Source organism: Microtus pennsylvanicus, chromosome 2 (genome assembly GCF_037038515.1).
Source record: "Microtus pennsylvanicus isolate mMicPen1 chromosome 2, mMicPen1.hap1, whole genome shotgun sequence".
Classification (NCBI taxonomy): Eukaryota; Metazoa; Chordata; class Mammalia; order Rodentia; family Cricetidae; genus Microtus; species Microtus pennsylvanicus.
Window position 1 is genome coordinate 138,605,107 of NC_134580.1, and position 24,409 is coordinate 138,629,515.

Sequence of the window (24,409 nt, forward strand, 5' to 3'; positions counted from 1 at the left end):
TTGAACGCTAGCCTGTCTCAAAAAAGAAAAAAAGAAAGCAAAATAAAAAAGGAAGAAAAAAAGAAAAAGAAAAATAGGAACCCCAAACTAATAAACCAAAGGCAAACTCAAAAAAAAACAAACAAAACAAAAGAAAAAAAAACAACAAAAATCAAAACAACAACAAAAATTCAAAACCCATTTATTACCAACCTAGCAAACGGGCCAAAGGGCACCTCTACTGCACATACTGCCTTTCTTTCTTTTTTTTTTTAAATATTTATTTATTATGCATACAATATTCTGTCTGTGTGTATGTCTGCAGGCCAGAAGAGGGCACTAGACCTCATTACAGATGGTTGTGAGCCACCATGTGGTTGCTGGGAATTGAACTCAGGACCTTTGGAAGAGCAGGCAATGCTCTTAACCACTGAGCCATCTCTCCAGCCCCATACTGTCTTTCGAGTGCCAAAAATGAACTGAGACAAAAGCAGCATCCGAGGTACAAGCCCTCCCCCTAGAGCCTCGCTGTTCCCCACGCCCAGCTTCCGTTGGGCCACCTCTCTAGGGAGCTAAGGCCCCCGGCTCAGGACAGCTTTCCTTCCTCCACCCACTCCTCGCTATGCCCGAGCGCCTCCTCCCCTTCCCCAGCTCGCTGCCGCGTCCCTTCCGGGCCGCCGTAGCGCGAGCGACGCGGGAGTTCGGCAGCCGCGTCGCCTAGGCAACGGCTCGGCGGCGGGCAGCGGGCGCCAAGCGGCCCCGGGGAGGCGCTCGCGCCGGAGGCCCGGGCTCCGCGAGGCGACGAGGCGGCAGGTAAGCGGCGGCCGAGCGAGCGGGCGGGCGCGGCTCGGAGAGGAGCGGTCCGCCAGGCGACCGGCGAGGGACGGGCCGCGAGGACGCGGGGCAAGGACGGAGGGCTGGACTTAGTCCCCTGGGCCCGGGAGCGGGCGCCTGCGACGCCTTCTGACCCCGGCCCGCTTCGGGTGGGTGCGCTTTCGGCTTTTATTCTTACGCATCTCTTGAGGCTCATTGGAAAGTTTTCTTTTTAAATAACATTGTTTTTTAAAGCTTCTTTTCTTTGACGGTTTGTCGTCGAGTAACTAGGAACTGAAGAAAACGTATGCGTGTGTCTCCCTTGGGGGGGCCGTCGAGATTGGACTTTTCCCTGCGTCAGTTTTCTCACCTCTACAATGGGGATAATGTCTTATAAGATGATCACAAAGTGTATTTATATTTAAGATGCGCGCTATGTGGGAGCTTGCCTTGTTGCTACTGCTACGAGGAACATCAATGAGGATTTATTGAGAACCAGGGCCCGGGCTGATCGCCAAGCGGTTTAAGAAAAAAAAAAAGTGAATGAGACATCTTGCCCTTAGGAACTCCACTCCAGTCCGTAGACCTATGGACAGGAACTTGGAATCATTTGAGCTGTCGTTTTGCACGTACAGGAAACTGAGCGCAGAGAGAGCAGTTGTGGACCTGCAGAAGTGAGAGTGATGGTCCTAGAGAGATTACACAAGAAGGTTACTTCCAAAGGAGATAGGAAGCAGGCCGTTGTGTTGGCCAGGAGTCGAGGCTGGTGACATGCCTGGTGTTAGGAAGGCAGGACCTTGAGGAGACAGCCGGATTTGTAGAGAATCTCCCAAGAATTTTAGGCTGGAAGAGAATCTGAAAGGCAGAAATAGTTTTGATGTTTGAGAGATAGGACTTAAAGTTTTAGGAGGTTGGGATTATATTTTGGGGGTCTCAAGGGGGATTGCTTGTTTATACAGGGTCTTATTTATGGCCTGTAGACTGGCTAGATGCTGTTATGTCGCAGAGGCTAGCCTTGAACTCCTAGTCCTTATGTGGGTCTCCATCTTCCGCGTTCTAGGATGCAAGCGTGAGCTGGCAGGGAATTTTAGTCAGTAGGTGGGTGTGCTTCATCAGGGGTAGATCCCTCACCCTCTTTAATCTCCTCACTCTCATTTTTGTCTGGTTTTCCGAGACAGGGTCTTACAGTGTCATTCTGGCTGTCCTGGTACTCGCTCTGTAGACCGGCTGGCCTCAAACTCAGAGATCCACCTGCCTCTGCCTCCCGAGTGCTGGGATTAAAGGCGTGCGCCACCACTGCCCGGCAGTCTCATTGCTCTTATTTTTCACTTTACAGTAATTTATTTATGGTAATTCAGAAACCAGATATAGCCGGGCATTCCAAAACCACAGAGAAACCCTGTCTCAAAAAACAAAAAAAAAAAAAAAAAATAGAAACCAGATATAGAATATTGCCATAGTCCTTTTCGTTATTAAAACTAAATACTGGAAAAAAGGGTAGCTTTTCTGACAATAAGTTTTTTTTATTTTCCTTTTTTTATGATTTTAATTTTTTTTATTGATAAAAGGACAATAAAGAAAGAAAAAAACAAATTTCCACCTCCTCCCAGCCTCCCATTTCCCTCCCCCTCCTCCCACTCTTCTCCCCCTCCTCCCACTCTTCTCCCCCTCCTCCCACCCCTCTCCCCTTCCCCCCACTCCTCTCCCCCTCCCTCTCCAGTCCAAAGAGCAGTCAGGGTTCCCTGTCCTGTGGTAAGTCCTAGGTCCTCCCCCCTCCGTCCATATCTAGGAAGGTGAACATCCAAACTGGCTAGGCTCCCACCAAGCCAGCAGATTGCGTAGGATCAAAACCACGTGCCATTGTCTTTGGCGTCTCATCAGCCCTCATTGTTCGCCATGTTCAGAGAGTCCAGTTTTATCCCATGCTTTTTTGGTAGCAGTCCAGCTGGCCTTGGTGAGCTCCCAGTAGATCAGCTCCACTGTCTCAGTGGGTGGGTGCACCCCTCGTGGTCCCGACTTCTTTGCTCATGTTCTCCCTCCTTCTGCTCCTCATTGGGACCTTGGGAGCTCAGTCCAGTGCTCCAGTGTGGGTCTCTGTCTCTATCTCCATCCGTCGCCAGATGAAAGTTCTAGGATGATATGCAAGATATTCATCAGTATTGCTCTAGGATAGGGTCATTTCAGGTTCCCTATCTTCAGCTGCCCAAGGAACTAACTGGGGACCTCAGCTTGGGCACCTGGGAGCCCCTCTAATGTCAATTCTCCTGCCCACCCTAAAGTGGGTCCCTTAACTAAGAATTGTGGTTCCGTGCTCCCCTATCCAACCTTCCTTTATCCCGATCCTCCTGTTTCCCCAAGCCCCCCCTCCTTCCCTTCTACCTTTTCTCTCCCCATCTCCCCTTGCCCCCATCCCACCCCACCCCCAAGATCCCACTTTTCTCCCCAGCAATTTTGACAATAAGCTTTTTATAGCAAAAGCCCTGAAATTGCTCAGAGTCTTGCATATTACAAGATGGGGAGTTTGAGTTTGAGGGTTCCTCTTTTTGAGGTGCTGGGGGTTGAAGAGACCCTGGCCCATATTAAGCAGGTGCTTTGCCTCTCAACTACATCCTTGGCCTTCTCTCAAGAAGTTCCATTATCCAGTCACAAGAACTCCAACCTAATGGCCTTATCTTCTGCTGTTTCCCTCCCCGAAGGTCCCACCTCTAGACACTGGTTTCCACTCTCTTCAGCAAGTGAAATTTCAACACTTGAACCCTTGGGCGATAGATGGAAACCACAGCAAGTATGAGGTGCTAGGCACTGTGCACACTGTAACGAGAAAGCTGGTCCGTCATGGCCATCAGAGCTTAGGTAGGCAATTGGCCTCTGACAGGTGGCTGTGTGATGGGCCTTGTTAATGGAGTACTTCTGTTCAGGTGAACACAATCTAGTTTAGAGGTTTGGGGAGGGAGTAGTGTGAATTAGCTCTGTCTGGAAAGATGGTGAGAAGGTAAAGGGACAGAATTTCAGACACATTTGAAAGCAGTGTTACAAAGCTCAGCATGGTGGCACCTGCCTGTCTTTCCAGCCTTTGGGAAGTGGAGGCAGGAGGGTCAAGAGTTTAATCTCTGGCTACAGACAAGTTCAAGGCTAGGCTGGACTGAGTGAAACCTTATTTCAATACACACATATACACACAAATTCATTACTCTGTTTATTTTGAGACAGACTCTCGCTATATAGTCTCTCCCTGTTTGGCCTGGAACTTGCTTTGTAGGCCAGGCTGGCCTAAAACCCACAGAGATTCATCTGTCTCTTCCTCTGGAGTACTAGAATTAAGTGTGCCGCCGCACCTGGCATTCATAGTTGATTTACGGCGGTGAAAGCAGTTGAGTACAGCTGGCAGTGGAACCTCAGTCCTGACCAGTTGTGGCTCCCACCTACACTCCCGGCACTCAGGAGGCTGAAGTAGGATGATCAGGAATTTAAAGCTAGCCTGGGCTGCATAGACAGGCCTTGTTTCAACACCCCCCACAAACAAAACAAACAATGATACTGAAAAATAATGAGAGATTTACAAAGGGCCCAGATCTGAGGGTTGCACGCTCCTTGAAGAACCATTCACTTAAGTGACAGCCAGAAGTGGCTCTGGAAGAGGAAACCGAGGGAGTGTGTGATAATGAAGGCCCGGGGCAGAGGTCAGCATTGTTAGATGCCACCAAGATGGCAAGTAGGAGAAGTTAAAGTAAGAAGGTGCCATCTGAATAAATAAGTTCCAGGGGTCACTAGGGACCCGACTGAGCAGATGTGTTGAAATGGTGGGGGCGGAATCTATAATGTCCCAGCTTCCAAGGGTTCGGTGTAATGTATCAGTGGGACGAGGTAAGAGTGGGATGTGAGAAGACTGAGCGTAGGCAGCTCTGAGAAGGAGGGAGGGAGAAGGCTGGAGAGCGATTGAGGAGTAAGGGAGGGTTTTTTTTTTTTTCAAGCACAGAAGAGTTTAAATGAGAAGACAAGGGAGTGGAAGGGGAAACTGATAGCACAGCTTTCTCTGGAAGGCAGGCGTGGACGGCTTAGGGAGAGAGGTTGTTGCTGAAAGAAGTGCACCAGTGGAAGGCAACAAACAGACAAAAGGCAGCAGTGTGGAGAGCAAGCCGAGCTATTGTTGGCAGACAGCAGGCCTCTTTGTACTAGTATCATATGAAGCACTTCTTAGCACTAATCTCAGTACAATCAGCTCTTTTGGTGGAGTGGGTTGCTGGGGATTGAACTGAGGGCTTTGAGGGTTCTAGGTAAGCACTCTGCAGTCCCTTAATAAAATTGTCTTCATAAAAACCTTATGACTCAGGCCCTGTCTGTTATGATCTTTAGTTTATGGATGAAAACTATGGTAAAAATGCTTATGGAAAGCACATTATATTTGGGTCCTGTGTTTTAGTTTGCTGAGCTTTTGTGTGTGTGTGTGCTTGTGTGTGTAGGTGTGGGTTCTCCTCTTTGTCACTCCATCTTCCACTGAACCTAGAGTTAGGCTAGTAATTAGCCGGCCTCAGGGATTCCCTTTCCTCTATCCACCATAGTTCTGGGGTTACAGGCATACAGTCACACGTGTGTGTGTGTGTGTGTGTGTGTGTAACCAGAGTGTTTGTGTACCACATGCGTATAGGAGCCCTCGGAATTGGTGTTGTAAGCCACCATGTGGGTGCTGTGAATCAAACCTGGGTCCTCAGTAATAGGTAAGTGTAGCTACTGCCCTTAACCTGGAGCCATCTCTCGGCCCCACCCCCATCTTTTTATGTGGGTGCTGGAGATTGAAACCCAGATCCTTATGCTTGTGTAGCAAGTACTCTTCCTGAGCATCTCCCTAGCCCAGAGCTTTCACTCTTAGTCACTACCCAGATGGTGGAATTTCTACCTTCCATAGTATGTGCTGAGAAAATTCAAGAGATTAACTTCGATATAGAATACAGTTAACTGAGCAGACAGCCACGAGAGAGAAAGGACCACACCTTCTCCTTTCTTCTTCTTTTTGATGCCAGGGATTGAACCCAGGACCTGCTCGGCCACTGAGTCACACCTTCATCTCCCTAAAGCAATAGCTTTATAATAGCAGTAATCATCAGAATTGTAATTGGAATGGCAGTAGCCACATGAAAGGCACATACTAAGCAATATACTTAGACATGCTGTGCCTAACCACATAGGATAAGAGCTGGCTGAGCGGTGGGAGGGCAAGACAAGAACCGATGACAGGATGACAAGAAGGTGGTTTTCCCAGGGAACATTAAGGGTGCTGGTATCACAAAGTGGGCAGGCGAAAGCCGGTCCCAGGAGTAAGACATCACCAGAGATTCTTTTTTTGTTGTTGTTGTTTGTTTGTTTGTTTTTCGAGACAGGGTTTCTCTGTGGTTTTGGAGCCTGTCCTGGAATTAGCTCTTGTAGACCAGGCTGGTCTCGAACTCACAGAGATCCGCCTGCCTCTGCCTCCCGAGTGCTGGGATTAAAGACATGTGCCACCACCGCCTGGCTTTTTTTTTTTAAGATTTATTTATTTATTTATTTATTATGTATACAACATTCCTTCCATGTATGCTTGCATGCCAGAAGAGGGCACCAGATCTCATTATAGATGGCTGTGAGCCACCATGTGGTTGCTGGGAATTGAACTCAGGACCTCTGGAAGAGCAGTCAGTGCTCTTAACCTCTGAGCCATCTCTCCAGCCCCATCACCAGAGATTCTGCAGAGATGCTGGCCATGGTGATTTATGGTGCTGAAAGACTGGACACAGACTTTGTTTGGTGGGCACTTTAGTCATGAGAAGGGGACAAGGTGGCTGTTATATACACTTCAAAAAGAAATGCATCCTGTGATTATGTGTAAGAGGCAGTTTGTATGCTCCTAATGTTTTTGAGAAAAAATATTTTTTGAGAGAAATATATATGTAGGAAAAGTTTCTGGAAATATTAGTTTTTGTCTGTTTTGTGTCTGAGGCAGGGACTTGCTATATAGACCAGGCTGGCTTTTTTCAGTTCTGTCTGCCTCTGCCTCTGTCTCATTTTGTTTTTCAACACAGGGTCTCAGCTGGGTGGTGGTGGCGCACACCTTTAATCCCAGCACTGGGAAGGCAGAGGCAGGCGGATCTCTGTGAGTTTGAGGCCAGCCTGGTCTACGGAGCCAGTTCCAGGACAGCTAGGACTGTTACAAAGAGAAACCCTGTCTTGAAAAACCAACTAACCAACCAACCAACCAACCAACCAACCAATAAACAAATAAATATAAAAAATATTTTTTAAGAAAGTAAATAAATGAATTATAATTAAAATTTTTTAGAATTTATTTATTATGTATACAGTGTTCTGTCTGCATGTTAGCCTGAATGCCAGAAGAGGGCACCACATCTCATTACAGATGGTTGTGGGCCACCATGTGATTGCTGAGAAATGAACTCATGACCTCTGGAAGAGCAGCAAATGCTCTTAACCTCTGAGCTATCTCTCCAGCCCTAAAAAAAATTTTTAAGGTTTATTTGTGGTAAAGGATACATAAAATCTATCATTTTCTAATAACTATTTCAAAATACATGTTTTAATAATATTAAATATATTTGCATTGTTGTTCAACCAGTCTTGCAAAAGTCAAGGGTTACATTTAGTTTTTAAAAATTTCATATATATGCCCTGGGGGGTGGTGATGGGGTATGCCTTTAATCCCAGCTCTTGGGAGGCAGAGACAGGCAGATCTCTGAGTTTGAGGCCAGCCTGTTCTACAGAGTGAGTTCCAGGACAGGCTCCAAAGCTACACAGAGAAATCCTATCTCAAAAAACAAAACAAAATAAAAAATTTCGTGTATATAACTGGGCAGTGGTGACACATGCCTTTAATCCTGGTACTTGGGGAGGCAGAGGTAGGAGGATCTCATTGAGTTTGAGACTAGCCTGGTCTGCATAGTGAATTCCAGGACGGCCAGAGCTGCACAGTGAGACCCTATGTCCTAAAAACAAAATAAACCAAAAGCATAAGTACAATAACAAGTCCATACATTTTGTTTTTCTTTCCTTGAGACAGAGTTTCTCTGTGTAACAGTTATCCTGTAGACCAGGCTGGCCTCTGTAGGAGGAGGCCGCTCCTTAGTTCCTGGCTGCTCAGCCCCGAAATAACCACACAGAAACTGTGTTAATTAAATCATTGCTTGACCCATTAACTCTAGCTTCTTATTGACTAACTCTTATATTAATTTAACCCATTTCTATTAATCTGTATATCGCCACGTGTCAGTGGCTTACCGGCAAAGATTTGGCATATCTGTCTCTGGTGGCTCCATTGTGTCTCGCTCTCTTTGCTTTCTCCCTCCCAGTTTAGTCCCCCCCCTCCAGCTCTGTTCCCCTCCAGCTCTGGTATAGGCCCAAAGCAGTTCCTTTATTAACCAATGAAAGCAACACATAGACAGAAGGACCTCCTACACCAGGCCTCAAACTCAGAGAGCTGCCTGCCTCTGCCTCCCAAGTGCTAGGATTAAAAGTGTGAGCCATTACCATAAATCTTTAAAAAATAATAAGAAAAGAAAAAAGAATTTTCCAGGTTCTGGATGCCCTCAACCCATCACCTCCTCTTCTAAAACCCTGAGATCTGCTTCAGAGCATTCTGGAGAGAGCCAGTTGCCATGCTGGCATTTGTAAATAACTCAACACTTGGACTTTCTGAAAGATGCAGGTTCATACTCTACTTTTGTCCTCAAAGCAGCTCTGTGAATATTGAGGTTAAGGCCTCTAAGCCTCTCAGGATTCAGAAGGATCGCTATAGCAGGTGAAAACCTGGCAAATAAAGTCTGAGGGTAAATGAAATAAATTAGTTCACATAAGTCTTTTTTTTTTATCATGTTCCATTTATTCTTTCTATGCTCTCTCTAATGCTCTCTTGATGTTCCCCTTTTAATGTTCCCTCTTTTTCTTCCTTCCTTTCTTTTTTTAATTGATTTTTATTGAGCTCTACATTTTTCTCTGCTCCCCTCCCTGCCTCTCCCCTCCCCTTCAACCCTCTTCCAAGGTCCCTGTGCTTTCAGTTTACTCAGGAGATCTTGTCTTTTTCTACTTCCCATGTAGATTAGATCTATGTATGTCTCTCTTAGGGTCCTTATTGTTGTCTAGGTTCTCTGGGTTTGTGATTTGTGGGCTGATTTTCTTTGCTTTATGTTTAAAAACCACTTATGAGTGATAACATGTGATAATTGTCTTTCTGGTCTGAGTTACCTCACTCAAAATGATGTTTTCTAGTTACATCCATTTGCCTGCAAAATTCAAGATGTTATTTTTTTCTGCTGTGTAGTACTTCATTGTGTAAATGTACCTCATTTTCCTTATCAATGTTCCCTCTTGATGTTTGTTTTTTGATGTTCCTCACTCTTCTTCCTATCCCACAGGGTTTCCAGTTTACATACCCATACAGACATAGTTAGCAATTCCATAGGTGATAACAATGGTACCAAGCATGCATTTCTTAGGGCTCAGAGGATGGATAAAAGACTGACAAGGTAGGTGCCTTATGTCTCAGAAGGGGCATGGCTGTGAAGCGCCCCAGAAGATACTAGGAGGATTAGGATGGAGCTTGCTCCCCGCCCCTACCCCTCTGGGCTAAATAAGCATCCTGGTGCTGTATCTGCTGGCACTCAGGTGAGAAGGAATTTCTTTCTCTGCGGCTGGTCTTTTGTCCTGTATATTTTAGGGGTAAAAATACAGTTAATTTCCTAGACTAAGACCTTGTGTCAAATGAAAGGTGAAGGTAAGTGCAGAATATTGATAGCTTGTTAGGGTAGAGCAAAGGCCGGTAGATTACACCTTCCTGAGTCTGCTGCTAGGGAATTCAGGGCCGCCTAGACCTGTTTATCAGTAAGAGCAGACATACTGTCTCTCCTGTTCAGTGCCTCCTACTCAGGGCTCCTTTTCTCTTCTTTCTTTCTTTCTTTCTTTCTTTCTTTCTTTCTTTCTTTTCCTTCCTTCCTTCCTTCCTTCCTTCCTTCCTTCCTTCCTTTCTTCTTCTTTTTTAATCCTTTGCTTTTTTGAGACAAGGTTTATCTGTGTAGCTTTGGAACCTGTCCTGGAACTCACTCTGTAGACTAGGCTGGCCCTGAACTCACAGAGATCCATCTGCCTCTGCCTCCAGAGTGATGGGATTAAAGGTGTGCACCACCATGCCCGGCTCGGGGCTTCTTTCTTGCCAATAAGTCCTGTCAATAAGGATAATTGTGGAGGACTGGCTTTATGTAGATTTGACTACGAGAACAATGGTTTGTCTGAATGAATGCTTTCACACCAGGGTCCCACGATGTGGAAGAGGTCATCCAGTTGCCCATACAAGAAGAAGTTATCTCAGTGAATGATTTCTACACTGCTGGTATATTTCAGGATGAATCCATTATGGAAGGGAGAAGAGCCATGGTTTTGCAAGATTTCTACAGAATTGACAGTGACTATCCAAAAGACAGGGTTTCTCATTGGATGAATGCACTCCCATGAGTTTGTCTAGTGATCTGTTAGCTGTACTTTTACTGTGTGTTGGTTGTGGCTCACAGCATCTGTGAGGTGGGTGAAGAGCATTCTGGTTTTCAGAGGGGAAGCTAAAGATGAGAGGATTCAGAAGACCCCTTCTGGAAGCTGTGTCTTCTATGAACTGGGGCATAAAATCTGAGCTTTCCTATGTAGTTCCTATATTTTTGCCCACCCTTTCTCCCTCCATCCCACCTTTCCTTCTCAACTGGAGATTGAACCCAGGGTTAGGCAAATGATAAGAATGCTGAGCATAAATACCCTCAGCCCTGGTCCCATGTTTCTTTTGAGACAATCTCTAGCCCAGACTGCAGGCAGGGGAAGATGACTTTGAGCTTCTGAACCTACAGATGTGTTCCACCATGCACAGGTTTCTGTCGTGTTGGGGATCACACTCAGGGCCTCAAGCATGCTGAGCCATGCCCAAGCCCCTGTTCTTTAAAGACTTTTTGGAGATGTGTTGCAAATACCTTTTAGAAAAAGGCACCTTGGGAGTTACAGTGACCTCAATGGTTACAGCCTCTCCACCATGATTCCCAGCTTTTCTCTTACATTGATTCTTGGAGAAACTGCCCAAAGATGGCAGCATCTGTGATTCTGTGTTCTACATAGTAGGCTTAGTCAAGGGTGAGCTTAAAAACCTTTGATTTATACTTTGACAATTTCATAAATCTATACACTATATCTTTTTTTTTGGTTTTTCGAGACAGGGTTTCTCTGTGGTTTTGGAGCCTGTCCTGGAACTAGCTCTTATAGACCAGGCTGGTCTCGAACTCACAGAGATCCGCCTGCCTCTGCCTCCCGAGTGCTGTATATACTATATCTTTATCCTGTCCTACTCAGCTACCCCTTTCCCACTCCCCTGGTGTCCCCCAACATGCCCCTTCCCACTTTCTTGTCTTTATTTATACTTTGACAGTTTCATAAGTGTGTGTGTGTGTGTGTGTGTGTGTGTGTGTGTGTGTGTGTGTGTGGAGTTCAATTAATGCTACCTGATGGAATGTTGACTGATCTTGCTGCCTTGACCATGCAGGATGTGTGCATTTATCCACAAATGTAGTGAGTTCATGGCTATGTGTTTCCAGAAGAGAGCATTTCACAATACTCTTCCTCATCTTCTGACTCATACACTCTTTTCCCCTCTCTTCTGCAGTGTTTCTCAAGTCTTGGGCATGGGGACTGTGAGACAGATGTCTCATTTAGGGCTCAGTAATCATGGTCAGTTGTTCTCAGCATTTTGACGGTTATGGCTCTTCATTAACCACTGCCTGGTACAGAAAGAAGCTCTGACTAAGGTTAGGAGCAACACAGATAGGTAGATAGAAATATTTTGAAGGTAGTTTGACAACATGAAAATTTAGCAAAAATAACAAGAGTAGGTTTCCCTCTAGAGCCTATGATGTCTCCACCTGTGGTCTTTTGACCAGGTTTATAGAACCAGACATGAACTCCCTCCTCACATCCAAGCAGAGAGTGGTCGGTGACGTCCGTAATAGTCATGCCACTATTGTGCTGGGTTGGTTGTAGTATGCAGGATCTGGTGCTGGGTGAAGTCATTACTATCTTTTCTTCTCTGGGAGTCTGAATAACACAGTCTGGCACTAGAAATCCAGAAAGACGAAGAATAGGAAGCACTCTTAACTGAACATCTCTAGACCCCCTAAAAATAAATCTTAAAAAAAACGTCAGCTGAGGAGATGGCTCAGTGGGTAGAGTGTCTGCCTAATAAGATTGAGGACCTTAGTTCAATCCTAACACCCTTGTAAAGTTAGGTATGGCCACATATGTCTGTAATCTCAGCTGTAAGGAGATAGAGACAGGAGAATTCTTGGGCTTTCTGGCCAGCCAGTCAAGCTGAATTGGCATGTTCTGGGTTCAGTGAAAGATCCTGTCTTACACACACACACACACTCACACACACACACACGCACACACACACACACACCATACTCCCTCTGACTTCTGCATGTGTGAGCACCTATACACATACACACACACATTTTCTCTAATCTCTCTTTTGACACAAAGTTACCACAGAAGAATCCTACCCTCCCAACCCCTCCCCAGGAGCCACCATAATACCATAAAAGAGAATGTGGTTTTCCAGACCTGATTTGCGATTTGCTTTTGCGGTTAACAACCTTTGTTCTGTGAGCCACTTACTAAATTTAAATAATGCTTAATATGTCAAAAACTTGGACTGTCCTGGAGAGTTCTGCATAATGGAAGTTCCTTCTTTTTCTGATTCTCGTGGCGCTTTGAACTTTCTTTTTATAGCATTTCTATGACTAGTCCCTCCCATAATTACTTTTGCAGTGTGTGTGTCTATGTTATTAAATCCTTAGCCTGGTGAGGACAGGAGTCCCTCACTGGACCTTTACCCAGCCTTACACATAATTGGGGTTTGTCTGTGTTCTTGGAACTAGTGAATGAATCAATGCTTCTTTCTTTTACTGCGGAGCCCTCTTTAGTAATACTGTCTTAGGAATTCACTGTTAGTAGAGCTTGTCAGCTGGCCTCTTGAGTGGCTCGGATTACATGTTAGGGGAAAACCCATAAATGTTTAAAAGGTAATTTCAAACCTAAACAAAGGAAGAGCAAATAGTATAAAGTAATCTCTATTACCCACCATAGTAATTACAGTATTTTGGGATGAGTTATGTTTTGAGATGAAGGTGAAGAAAACACAGGGGCTCTAGGGTGCCCATTTTGATTTTCTGGGGAGAGATGAAGGGCATGTAAAATAGTCAGGGTAGAAAAAGAGGAGCTGGTGGCCCACAGACAGACCAGCCTGCCTTTAGTGAACCGTTATTGTGAGCACTACCTGAGTTGACATACAGAAGTGTAAAGTGTTTGGGTGGCAGCTTCAGTCCGGCCCCTGGCATCCATATATTCAAAGAGTCTAGAATGTTCAGGTGCAAACTCCACCCCAAGCCCTCTCCCCTGGAGTTGCCTTAGTCCAGACTCCACCCCTGAAAAAGTCCACAAAATGATGACCCCTCCCCAAAGCTTCTCAAGACCACTCCCACAGGGTATTTAAACTGCCCTCCCCTCAGAGAACAAACACGTGGTTTTCTAGTCTTCCTTTCCCGTCTCCTCTCTGGGGGGCTGGAAAGCTATCCTGGAGGGTTTGTATCCATTAAACCTGGTCCTTTTCTAGTTCGGTTTGATTTGGTCTGATTTGGATTATTGCGTTGGCGGAGAAACTTTTCACAAAGAACAATGCCCACTGCTTGGTGAGTGTGACTGAGGTGCCACTGCTGCTGTTGGCATCACGATCGTCACTGCACAGCAGGAGAAAGGCAAGTGTGGCAGCCGAGGCGCTCAGCTAGTGACCTTGGGTGCCACCCTTTCCAGGCTATAGTGTTCTTCATATGAGAATAGGGCTCCTAAGAGTATCTAAGCCATCTAACCCGTTAAAGCATCACAAGTAATACAAGTAAATGTATTCTAAATTAACTTTAAGGATATTTTTCTAGAGTATTCTAAGTAGAGGAACTCATATCCCTGGAATGTTTAGGGGTAATAAACTAGGCCTTATATGGTTTCTCATTCTGAGATTTCATGAGCCTCTCCTCCAGATCCACTTGTCAGCCAGCAAATAAATCTTAAAACACAGTATGTGTTTTTCCATTTGCAAAAAAGGCATGTTTTATTGATTTCCTATTTGTGAGCTCTGTAGACCAGACTGGTCTCAGTATGTGGAGTCTTCCTGCCTCAGCTTCTTTGATGCTGGAATTACAGACATGTACTACCGTGCCAGGTTATAACGTTTGTTTGCTTTCATTATTTTCTAATACAGAGGCTTACTATGTAGCCCTGGTTAGCCTCTAACTTAGAGATCTACATATCACTGACGCTAAGATGAAAGGCATGCGCCACCCAAGCCCTGCTAAACTGTTATTTCTAAAGAATGAAAACAGCTTCGTTTCATAGTTCCATATATGCGCTGGATTTGAAACTCCTATCAACCAAGTTGATAAAGGAATAAAAATCATTTTCTAAGGAGCTCTTGGCTAAAGGGCAGTGTCTGTCTGTGAAGGATAAACAGTGGCCTTGTTTGCTCAGCTTCCTCACAGCCATTTGTCAGCCCCTGATTAAAGATAGTTCCACAATCCACAGATCACTGTGCTGCCTTCCCTAAAGCCAGGATTCCTGGAGAAAAATTACTTTTATTTATCTTTTAAGTGAAAATTGAGTTTTAAACTGATTGCCTTCTTCTCAGTGCTACAAAGAATTCTGATTATTCAGAACATTTTTCCAAAACACACGCAGACTTTTCTGTCCAGATAAGAATTTGATTCTGGGGCTGGAGAGATGGCTCAGAGGTTAAGAGCATTGCCTGCTCTTCCAAAGGTCCTGAGTTCAATTCCCAGCAACCACATGGTGGCTCACAACCATCTATAATGAGATCTGGTGCCCTCTTCTGGCATGCAGGCAGGCATGGAAGGAATGTTGTATACATAATAAATAAATAAATATTAAAAAAAAAAAGAATTTGATTCTGTGGGAAGAGAAATGGACTATCCCTGGTGGTTCTATAAACGCCTGCAGTGTTTGTTTGGACAGGACAGTCAGCTGTCACATCCCCTGAGCCACAGAAACCAAACCCAGGCCAGAAAGCCAGTGCACTAGACCCAAATTCTTAGGAACTCTTCAATCTTAAATATTTCCTTAAAAAAACCAAAAAACAAAAACCCAACTAGTTGCCGTTTAGGCTTGAATTTTTAAGTATTGGGTTGTTGTTTTGATAGCATAGGTTAGCCTTAGCATTTGTTTTTGATAGCGTAGGTTAGCCTTTTTAGCAGTTGTAATTTATGCCATTTTATAATTTACAAACTTCAAGGAGATTAAGCTCCAGCTTTATAATCTCCAAATAAACAAACATAAGTGCAGTGCCCTAAAGCCACCATTAACCTCACTAGGGTGTTGAACTCATCATCCCCTCCCCCTACTCCATTCCACCCCACCCCCTGGACTTCTTTTTCCTCTTTTCAGTGTATTTGGTTGATACTTCTTTTCTTTTCTTTTCTCTTCTTTTCTCTTTCTTTCTTTCTTTCTTTCTTTCTTTCTTTCTTTCTTTTTGTTTTTTTTCGAGACAGGGTTTCTCTGTAGCTTTGGAGCCTGTCCCTGGAACTAGCTCTGTAGACCAGGCTGGTGGTTTTTTTATTTTTTAAGGTTTGCTCTTAGGCAACCCAGGCTGACTTTGAACTCTCCTTGTATCCGAGGATAACACTGAATAGTGTCTGTAGTTTGGACAGGGCCCTGGTGGTAGGTGAGGCATAGAGCATTTCTTTGCCCAATAGTCAGCATTATCACACGTGAAGCAAGATCCAGGTGGAATTGCTGGAATTGCTTTCCATCTTTGGAGACAGCCTCAGCTGCTGCTACCAGAGTCTGTATTTCTGCCTATCAGAAGAAGCCTTTGTTTTGTTTTTCGACATAGTGTAGCTTTGGAGCCTATCCTGGAACTCACTCTGAAGACCAGACTGGCCTCAAACTCACAGAGATCCTCTTGCCTCTGCCTCCTGAGTACTGGGTTTAAAGGTGTGTGCCACTGGCCTGACAAGATTAGGGTTTTATATTTTATCCCTGTTAAATTTGAGCCTTAAAATTTTGAATAGAAGGTTTTTTAGTATTAAAATGAAACTATAAACCATATATCTAGCCCACAGACGGACTGATAACCTTATTTTTCTGATCTTTTTACAGTATGCTTTTACAGAATATCACAAGTTTTTTTTTAATATGACTCAGTTTATAGAAATAGCTGAAGCTTAGCAAAGTTAGCAAAGACAGAGGTTAGACATACATCTTCAAGTCAGTTTTTCTTAGCTTGAGTGGACTTGAGGAATTTATAAACCTTAATCATAAAACATCCATTGTTTAAGTGGTTAGACATATCTCTAGGTCAGTTCTTTGTTATCCAGTGTAGACGTTTACAACTTGAGGAATTTATGAACCTTCTTCATCAATCATATGTTGGTTTGTCCTACTTTTCATAGACAAGAATTGCATCCCAGTTACATGTGTAGTAGTATACTGTAGCACATCTATTTTTTTAATATTTATTTATTTATTATGTATACAATAGTCAGTCTACATGTATGCCTGCAGGCCAGAAGAGGGTACCAGACCTCATTCCAGATGGTTGTGAGCCGCCATGTGGTTGCTGGGAATTGAACTCAGGACCTTTGGAAGAGCAGGCAGTGCTCTTAACCACTGAGCCATCTCTCCAGCCCCACACATCTATTTTTTTAAACAAGAATCCAAGTTACATACAGGCATGCTGTAGATTACCTATGTATAGATTGTTTTAAACTATCAATTTTTTTTTTTTACTAATTTTAAGGTAACTTTTAATAGATTTTACAGATTTTTAAACCACACCTAATGAACTTACAAATGCTGAACTACAGAAAGTTTACACAACGGTCTCACAAATGCTGAGGTAAAAGAAAGTTTATACTTTAGCAAAAGGTTTAGAGATGGAAGAGAGGGGGGGGAGTCTTTAGAGAGTCAAACAGAACCAAGAAGAGGTGTATGAGACAACAGAAATCCTTTTGGGAACAGTGTGCGTTTTAGTTGTTTTAAGCACATAGTGTCGTGGGGGTGGGGTGTCCTGTTTTGTTCTCTCCATTACAGTCAGGTGGCCCACCTGACCAAGGACAGATTTTTGAGGAAACTTTTAAGTAAGTTTGCTTAGATCTGGAGTGGGAGGGCGTAACTGAACTCCACAGCCAGATTTTTTTTAATGAACTAGAATAGCATGTAACAATTTTTAATACTATCCATGCCCAAGAGACATTTGAATCCTTCTAAGACTGAATTTAATGATCAGAGGGAGCATTGAGTACGTAAAGAAAGCTCAGAGACGAGCAGGGAGTAGAGAGGACTTAGCAGAGGTTTTGAGGTCATTTTCTTCTGCAGTGGCAGTAGTTGTTATAATCTTTGAGAATTTAGAAATGAAGGGTGCCATTTCTGCCCGTTGAGCTGTACTGAGGCCACGCCTTTTCAGAAATACAGTGAGGCTTTAATAAAATTCCTGTGTCCGAAGAGGAGAGAGGTCAGAGAAGACAGGTGAGGAGCTGATGGAGCATTTCTGAATGAGCTCGCTCGTGGTTAGAGCAAGCAGGAAGGAAGACATCCATTAGAAGCAGAGCAAAGAGGAGGTAGAAGAGGCTTAGGGGAAAGGGTCACAAAGAAGAAGTCTTCCAGGATTACAATACAGGGACAGGTAAGTGCCTCTAGCAGAGAGATGCCCCGAACCACAGTGGATAAGCGTGCAGCAGACTCTAGTGAGCCAACAAGAGACATCGCCTTTCCAAGTGATGGGTGCCCAGAAGAGCATAGCAGGCTCCAGGAGCCAGGTGGACCAAGAAGATGCTTAGAGAGTGGGCTAGGAGAGACGATCAGCTAGAGGGGTGGGGAAGGAGTAGCTGAAGAGGAGGCAGACTCTAGAATGTGGAGTCAGATACGATATGGTGGGTGACAGAAACCAGCAGAAACAAATGATCTACACCTCAGGAGAGTCAAACCCCAGGTTTCAGCACCAGATGTGTTCTAAAGGGCAGTAAAAGAACTGCCGACATGACCGGTCCATGGTATAGTTTAGGGAAGGTTTTTATTGTAGATGAGAGAGAACAGCTAGAGGCATTTGGAAGAGTCCAGAACAGAAAAAAAAGAGACAGATCGGGCATAGCAAGGACTGTCTGTGAAAGGAGAGAGATTGGGCACAGCAAGGACTGTCTGTGAGAGGAGAGAGATTGGGCATAGCAAGGACTGTCTGTGAAAGGAGAGAGATTGGGCATAGCAAGGACTGTCTGTGAGAGGAGAGAGATTGGGCATAGCAAGGACTGTCTGTGAGAGGAGAGAGTGAGAGTAAGAGTAAGAGAGAGCAGGGAGTGGGGAGGAGGAACCTTGTTGTTACAAAGAGAACAGATGGGAGGCTGGTGTGGACTTTGAAATGTTTAACAAGTACTTGTGAGTAGGGACTGAGGGAGCCTGGAGGGTGGCTTGGGCTTTGATATACAATCACAGGTATATGTGAATGGAGCCTTATGTCCCTTCTGTCAGAGGTAAGGGGAATGACTTCTTTTGGTGGATGGGAAACGCTGGCTTTTATCTGACCACAGAAATCCTCCTGTAGTCCAGTTGGAGCTCTTTTCAGACGTAGCAGCAGCTTGAGGCCCTGAGACCAAGCTCTTTTCATTACCCGCGGATCCAGCTCCTCTTTAGGGCCTCCAAAGCCCTGGGGATCCAGCTCCTGCCTTCCTCTCCTGCTGCAGCCCTTCCTTGGCTCCTTGGGTTCTAGAAGGCTGGAGCATCTTCCTCTTGAAACCACGCTGGCTCCCGTAAGAGCACTTTCCCTTCTCTCTGCCTGGGAATCTTTCCTGGCATCTAAGAAGATGCCAGGAAAATGCTGATCTCTCTTTTTTCCTTAGTCTAAAATGCTACTTCCTCTAGATGAGACCACACCTGACCACTAAGGACAGCTGGCTCTCCTGCTTCCTTTAGTCATTGGCCCATTACTCTGTTTAATTTCTTTTGTAGAATTTGGTATTGTCTAAAATTGGCAGGTGTAAGCAAACAAATGCCATGAGCAAAGTCACTGGGATGAATTCTTGTGTAGGCTGGGACCAAGTCGCAACCTGGAGCCTTCCATATGCATACATTCCTTTTCTTTCTACACTGCTGAAGACTGAACTCAACCTTGAGCGTGGTAGACAAATGCTCTACTGCTGGGCTGCACTGCTGCTGCTGTGTGTGTTTCCTGTGGAGACCATTTCAGGAGAAGGACTCTGATCCTGTCAACTTCAAAATATCGCCTGCTGACAATGTCAGCTGATCTCCCTGTAAGGAACCAAGGCAGAATGGGGGGCTTACTGAAAAGGGGTTTGAGGTGAGCCCTTTACGTGGCTGTCATCCCAGCACTTGGGAGGCTGTGGCAGGAGTGCCGTGAGGTGGCCCAGCAGTTAAGGGTGCTTGTCACATAAACCCGACCACCTGAATTCAATACCCCACATTAAGATAGGAGTTGAGAGCTGGGCCATAGTGGTGCACGCCTTTAGTCCCAGCACTCAGGAGGCAGAGACAGGTGGATCTCTGTGAGTTCGAGGCCAGCCTGGTCTACAGAGTGAGTGACAGGACAAGCTACAAAAGCTACACAGAGAAACCCTGTCTCAAAAAAAAAAAAAAAAAAGAGACTTGGACTTCCCACAGGACAGGGAACCCTGATTGCTTTTCGGGCTGGGGGGAGACTTAATTGGGGGAGGGGGAGGGAAATGGGAGGCGGTGGCGGGGAAGAGACAGAAATCTTTAATAAATAAATAAATTAATAAAAAAAAATAGCTTAAGGGAGACAGGAAAAAAAAAAGAAAGAAAAGAAAGGGAACTGTCTCCGCAAAATTGCCGTCCAAAATGCACACAGTGTCACATGTCTCCCCCAATAATAATCAGTGAAAACAAACAAAATGAGGAGTCTATGGCAGTAGGGTTGCTCGAGTCCAGGAGTTCCAGGCTGTTGGGTTTCATGCTGAGGTCCTGTCTCATGGCTGAGGATATAGCTCAGTGGTAGAAAGCTTGTCTAGCATTCAGGAGGACCTGGGCTCCATCCGCAGCAGGAGGGAGCAAGTTCTTCAGAGAGCAGATGCCACGACCTGGATCCCAGTACTGCGGCTGGGAGGAGGTAGGCTGTGGGGGCACAGAGCAGTGGGAGACTGAGGGGCTCCGTTGCTCCAGTGGAAACATTTGCTTGCTCTTGCGACTTCTCTGAGAAGGATCAGTCTCAGGAAGGCCTGGCTGACTCTGATTAACTGAACTGTTCCCTTTTTAGAGCCGGTGACCGAGTCTCTGTTTTGGATGTACTTATATAATGTATACCACCTGTTATCTGTGTATTTTTAGCAGTGGGGTTCGGGTAATCCTAATCCTGTCTGGAAAAGAGCAACTGTTTACCAGAAGCGCGTTCTCTTGGCTCTGACTCCCGCTGACTCACCTCTCCTTCCCACTGCCTCATAGTCATCCTGCCTGGGAGGGAATTTTTAGGGAATTCAGTTAGCTTTTTTTTTTTTTTTTAAATTAAGCTTTACAAAGTTGAAAGCCATCATTGACTTCATCTCAGGAAAGGCTAAAACTTTTGCCAGTGAGATTGATACCATGTAGCCAAACATAGCACATAGCTTTTGCCTGGATAAACTCATGCCGTGGGCTGAGTGATTGGACAAGTGGCAGCAATGTACATGTGAAGAGGGGGGACATCTTGCTCTCTGAAAATTGTGTCACCTTAGTTTCTGTTGGACTTGGAAATTTTCCTTCTCTGAGATAGGAGCAAGAAGCCGAACTGGAGCCAGGGCTGTGATGCCCTCATGATGGGCTTCAGGCTGCGGGGCAGAATTCATACAACCATCAGAGGAGCAAAATGGGAAGGCTTACAGAGCAGAATGACTCATGCCCTATGTCTTCATTTATCATTCATTAAATGTGTTCTGTTGTTCATCTGAGACACTCTAAACACCAGGGCTGCAGCCGTGATTAACAGAAACACTGCCTGCTATCAAGCCTGACAATTGAGTGTGCCTGCCTCTTTCTCTGCTCCCCACTCCTTCAATGTTCCCGTTTATTTTTACTGTAGCAGTGTTGGCGGGGATAGGACTCGGGACCTCTTGCATGCTAGAACAGCATTCTACCACCGAGCTACAACCCCGTCCACATGCCTTATAAATGTAAAGGAGCATAGTGTTGTCTTGACCTGCACGTGTGCTTCTGCATGTGACTGTCACGAGGAAGGCAGACTTCCTGGAGGAGAAGGCACAAAAGCAGAGACTGCTGAGCAGTAACGGTTAAGAAGGAGAAAGGGTAAAGATGGGGTGGAATGGCCAAAGAAAGTTGGAGGCTAGAAAAAAGCTGTAACTCTGGCAGCCTTGACGTGGTGGAGGGGAAGAGCTCGCTTTGGGAAGACCTGAAAGGAGTTGATGTGATGGAAGGACAGTGAGGGTTACAGAGGACACATATATCTGCAGACATTAGCAAGGTCCGGTCACAAAGAACTGGAGAGCAGTCATTAAGTGGGAAGTTTCATTAACCTGAGTAAAGTTTGCTTATGGGAGAAAGCTGTGGCAAATGCATGCTCTCATGGGACTAGCAGCCCAGACTTAACCTAATGCGAGATCAGTGGGGAGGTGGAACGCTAGCTTATTGCTAATGCTAGCTGACAACTAGAGACAGACCAGGGCTGCACTGGGGGGCCCATGGCTGCAGGAGAACACACCAGCCAGTGGCTAGCAGTCGGTATTTTGAGGACAAACCTCTCAATGCTCTGTAGGAGCCTAAGTGTCAGTACAGAGTACAGCAGACAGTTCCTCAAGCATGCCTTACATCCTTTCCAGAGCCTGCATTCTGAAGAAAGTCTTGTGAAAAAGGAAGCTGTTGCCAGGCATGGTGATACCAAGTTCTTAATCCCAGCACTCAGGAGGCAGAAGCAGGTGGATCTCTAAGTTTGAGGCCAGCCTGGTCTACAGACCAAGTTCTAGAACAGCCAGGGCTACACAGAGAAACCCTGTCTTGAAAAACAAAACAAAAGAAAGAAAAGAAACCTTGTGGTTGTGGTGGCACATGCCTTTACTTCTAGTACTCGGAAGGCAGAGGCAGGCAGATCTCCGTGAGTTTGAGGCCAGCCTGGTCTACATGAGCGAGTTCCAGGACAGCAAGGGCTGTTACTTAGAGAAACCCTGTCTCGAGAAATGAAAAAAAAAAAAAAGAAGATAAAAGAGGAAGCTGCTGAGATGCTTGGTGGGTAAAAGAACTTGCTATATAAGTTCAACCCCCAGTGTCCACAGTAGGAGGAGGGAACTAAACTCAGCAAGTTTTCCTCTGACCTCCACAGTGTGCCATGATTCTCACACACAGCACACACAAGGAAAAGTCTTCTAAAAGCAAGGATAGGGAGAGACAGTACTGACAAGGCTTCCTCGCCACTCCATGGAAGAAGCAGAGAGGAGTCCATTGGTATTTTGCCATGGGTGTCAGGTCCCCTGGAGCTGGAATTACAGACTATTGTGAACTGCCATGTGGGTGCTGAGAATTGAACCTGGGTTCTCTATAAGAGCAACCGTGCTCTTAACTGCTGAGCCATCTCTCTAGCTACCCAATATGTAATATTTTATCTATCTATCTATGGTTTTTCAAGACAGAGTTTCTCTGTGTAGCCATGGCTGTCCTAACACTTGCTTCGTACACTAGGCTGGCCTCAGACTCAGAGATCTGCCTGCCTCTGTCTCCTGAGTGCTGGGATTAAAGATGTGTACCACCATTGCCCACCTCCAATATGTAATTTTTAATATTTCCTTGGGCAAGTGTCATAGCTCAGTAAGTAAAGGTGCTTGCTGCCAAAACTAATTCAATCCCTGGGACCCATGTGATGGAAGGAGAGAACTCTCAAAAGTTGTCCTGTGGCTTCAACATATATTCTTGTCTTTTGTCTCTGGCTTCCATACATACTCCTGTCTGCACACACATATATAAACACACACATAGTAGGTGATAATACATTATTAAAACTTCAAGATGCTGGAGAGATGGCTTAGTGGTTAGGGTACCCTGCTCTTCCAGGGAACCCAGGTTGAATCCCTAGCCTCCACATGACATGTGACAACCATTTGTAACTTTAGTTTCAGAGAATCAGACACCTGCTTCTGGCCTCCCTCAGCATCAGTCGCACACACGGTGCACAGACATACATGCAGGCAAAATACCAATATTTATAAAATAAAAATAAATCTCAAAAATATTTCCTTTTTGACAGCTAACTTGATTTCTTTCCTTAAAAGATATGCAGTTTTAGGCAAGTTAAAATTCTGAGCTTTACTTGTTCTCTTGTAAGGAGAATGATGATAAAATGTGCATAAAGTGTCTATGAGGATTAAAGGAAATTCCTTTTATTCTCTTTTAAAAAGCTTTAGTCATTTTTATTTTTTGTGTGTATAAGTATTTTGCCTGCATGTATGTATTTATATGTTCCATGTGCATGCCTGGTGCCCATGAAAGCCAGAATATATCAGATCCCTGGGAACTGGAGTTCTGGACAGTTGTGAGCCACCATGTGGGTGCTGAGAACTGAATTTCTCCATCCCCAAATTATTTTTTCTTGAAGTGCTGTTTAAAAGAATATCTGAATCCAGGCATGTTTAATCCCAGCAGCAGGAGGCAGAAGCAGAAAGATCTCTATGAGTTCAAGGCCAGCCTGGGACTGCAGGCACTTCCTTCTACCCCTGGCTGCTCTTTGAAGGGTGGTGCTGGAAATCTGAACTCAGGTCCTTTTGTTTGTGTGACAAGTGGACTGATCCAGCTTCCCAGCCCCAAGACCTATTGTTCTTCTTCTGAGATACTTTTCTGTAGCCACAGAGTCCAGCGCTCCACAGGCAGAGCAGGCTGGGTATTTAACAATGGTGCCATAGTGTCTGGACTGCTTATTGCTTTCTTTTCTATTCAGTATTCCTGTCAATCATTTCCACCTGTTGTTTTGTAGCCAGTGAGTCTTGGAGCCAAAAAGGAAATTGAGGGGTGAGGGCAGTCTGATGAATGTGCTCTGATGCATCCTGGCATATTGTGAAGGTCTGTTTGCTCTCTACTTCATCCTGCCATATTGTGAAGGTCTGTTTGCTCTCTACTTCATCCTGCCATATTGTGAAGGTCTGTTTGCTCTCTACTTCTCTCAGTCCATTGTTAACCCTGTAAAGGGTCTCATGGCATGCATTTTACGTTTTGGGGGTCTGGGCTCTCTGACCCCAACACACGCTTATAAAAGCTTGGATGGAAGTTGGTAGTACTGTGGTACCTTCTGTATAAGCTTCAAGGGACTTGATGCCCATCACCAACAAGAAATGTTCACCGAAACTTGTAGTTTCTTGAGAGTTTCTGGATGTGATCTGTGCATCTGTGACAAACCCAAAGATAATCATCAGATTCCATTGATCCTTTTAAAAGAAATTGTTTGAGAATAGACATTTTCCTTAGATTCTTAAAGGGATACGTAGTGTACATTGAGTAGTAGTCACTGACAGTAGGAAAGCATCTCACTGACGTGGAGGAGTCTCAGCGG

At 45.0% G+C, this 24,409-nt stretch overlaps 1 protein-coding gene across 2 annotated transcripts in view; it reads left to right on the forward strand.

Moving 5' to 3' along the window:
- Positions 1-647: 647 nt before the first annotated feature.
- Positions 648-24,409, forward strand: part of Pkig (cAMP-dependent protein kinase inhibitor gamma) — a 65,966-nt gene continuing 42,204 nt past the window's right edge. Inside the window, exon 1 of one of the 2 annotated variants that reach the window (XM_075962984.1) lies at positions 648-792. The gene's annotated coding sequence lies outside the window, so the exon portion shown is untranslated. The other variant, XM_075962985.1, reaches the window with a different exon arrangement.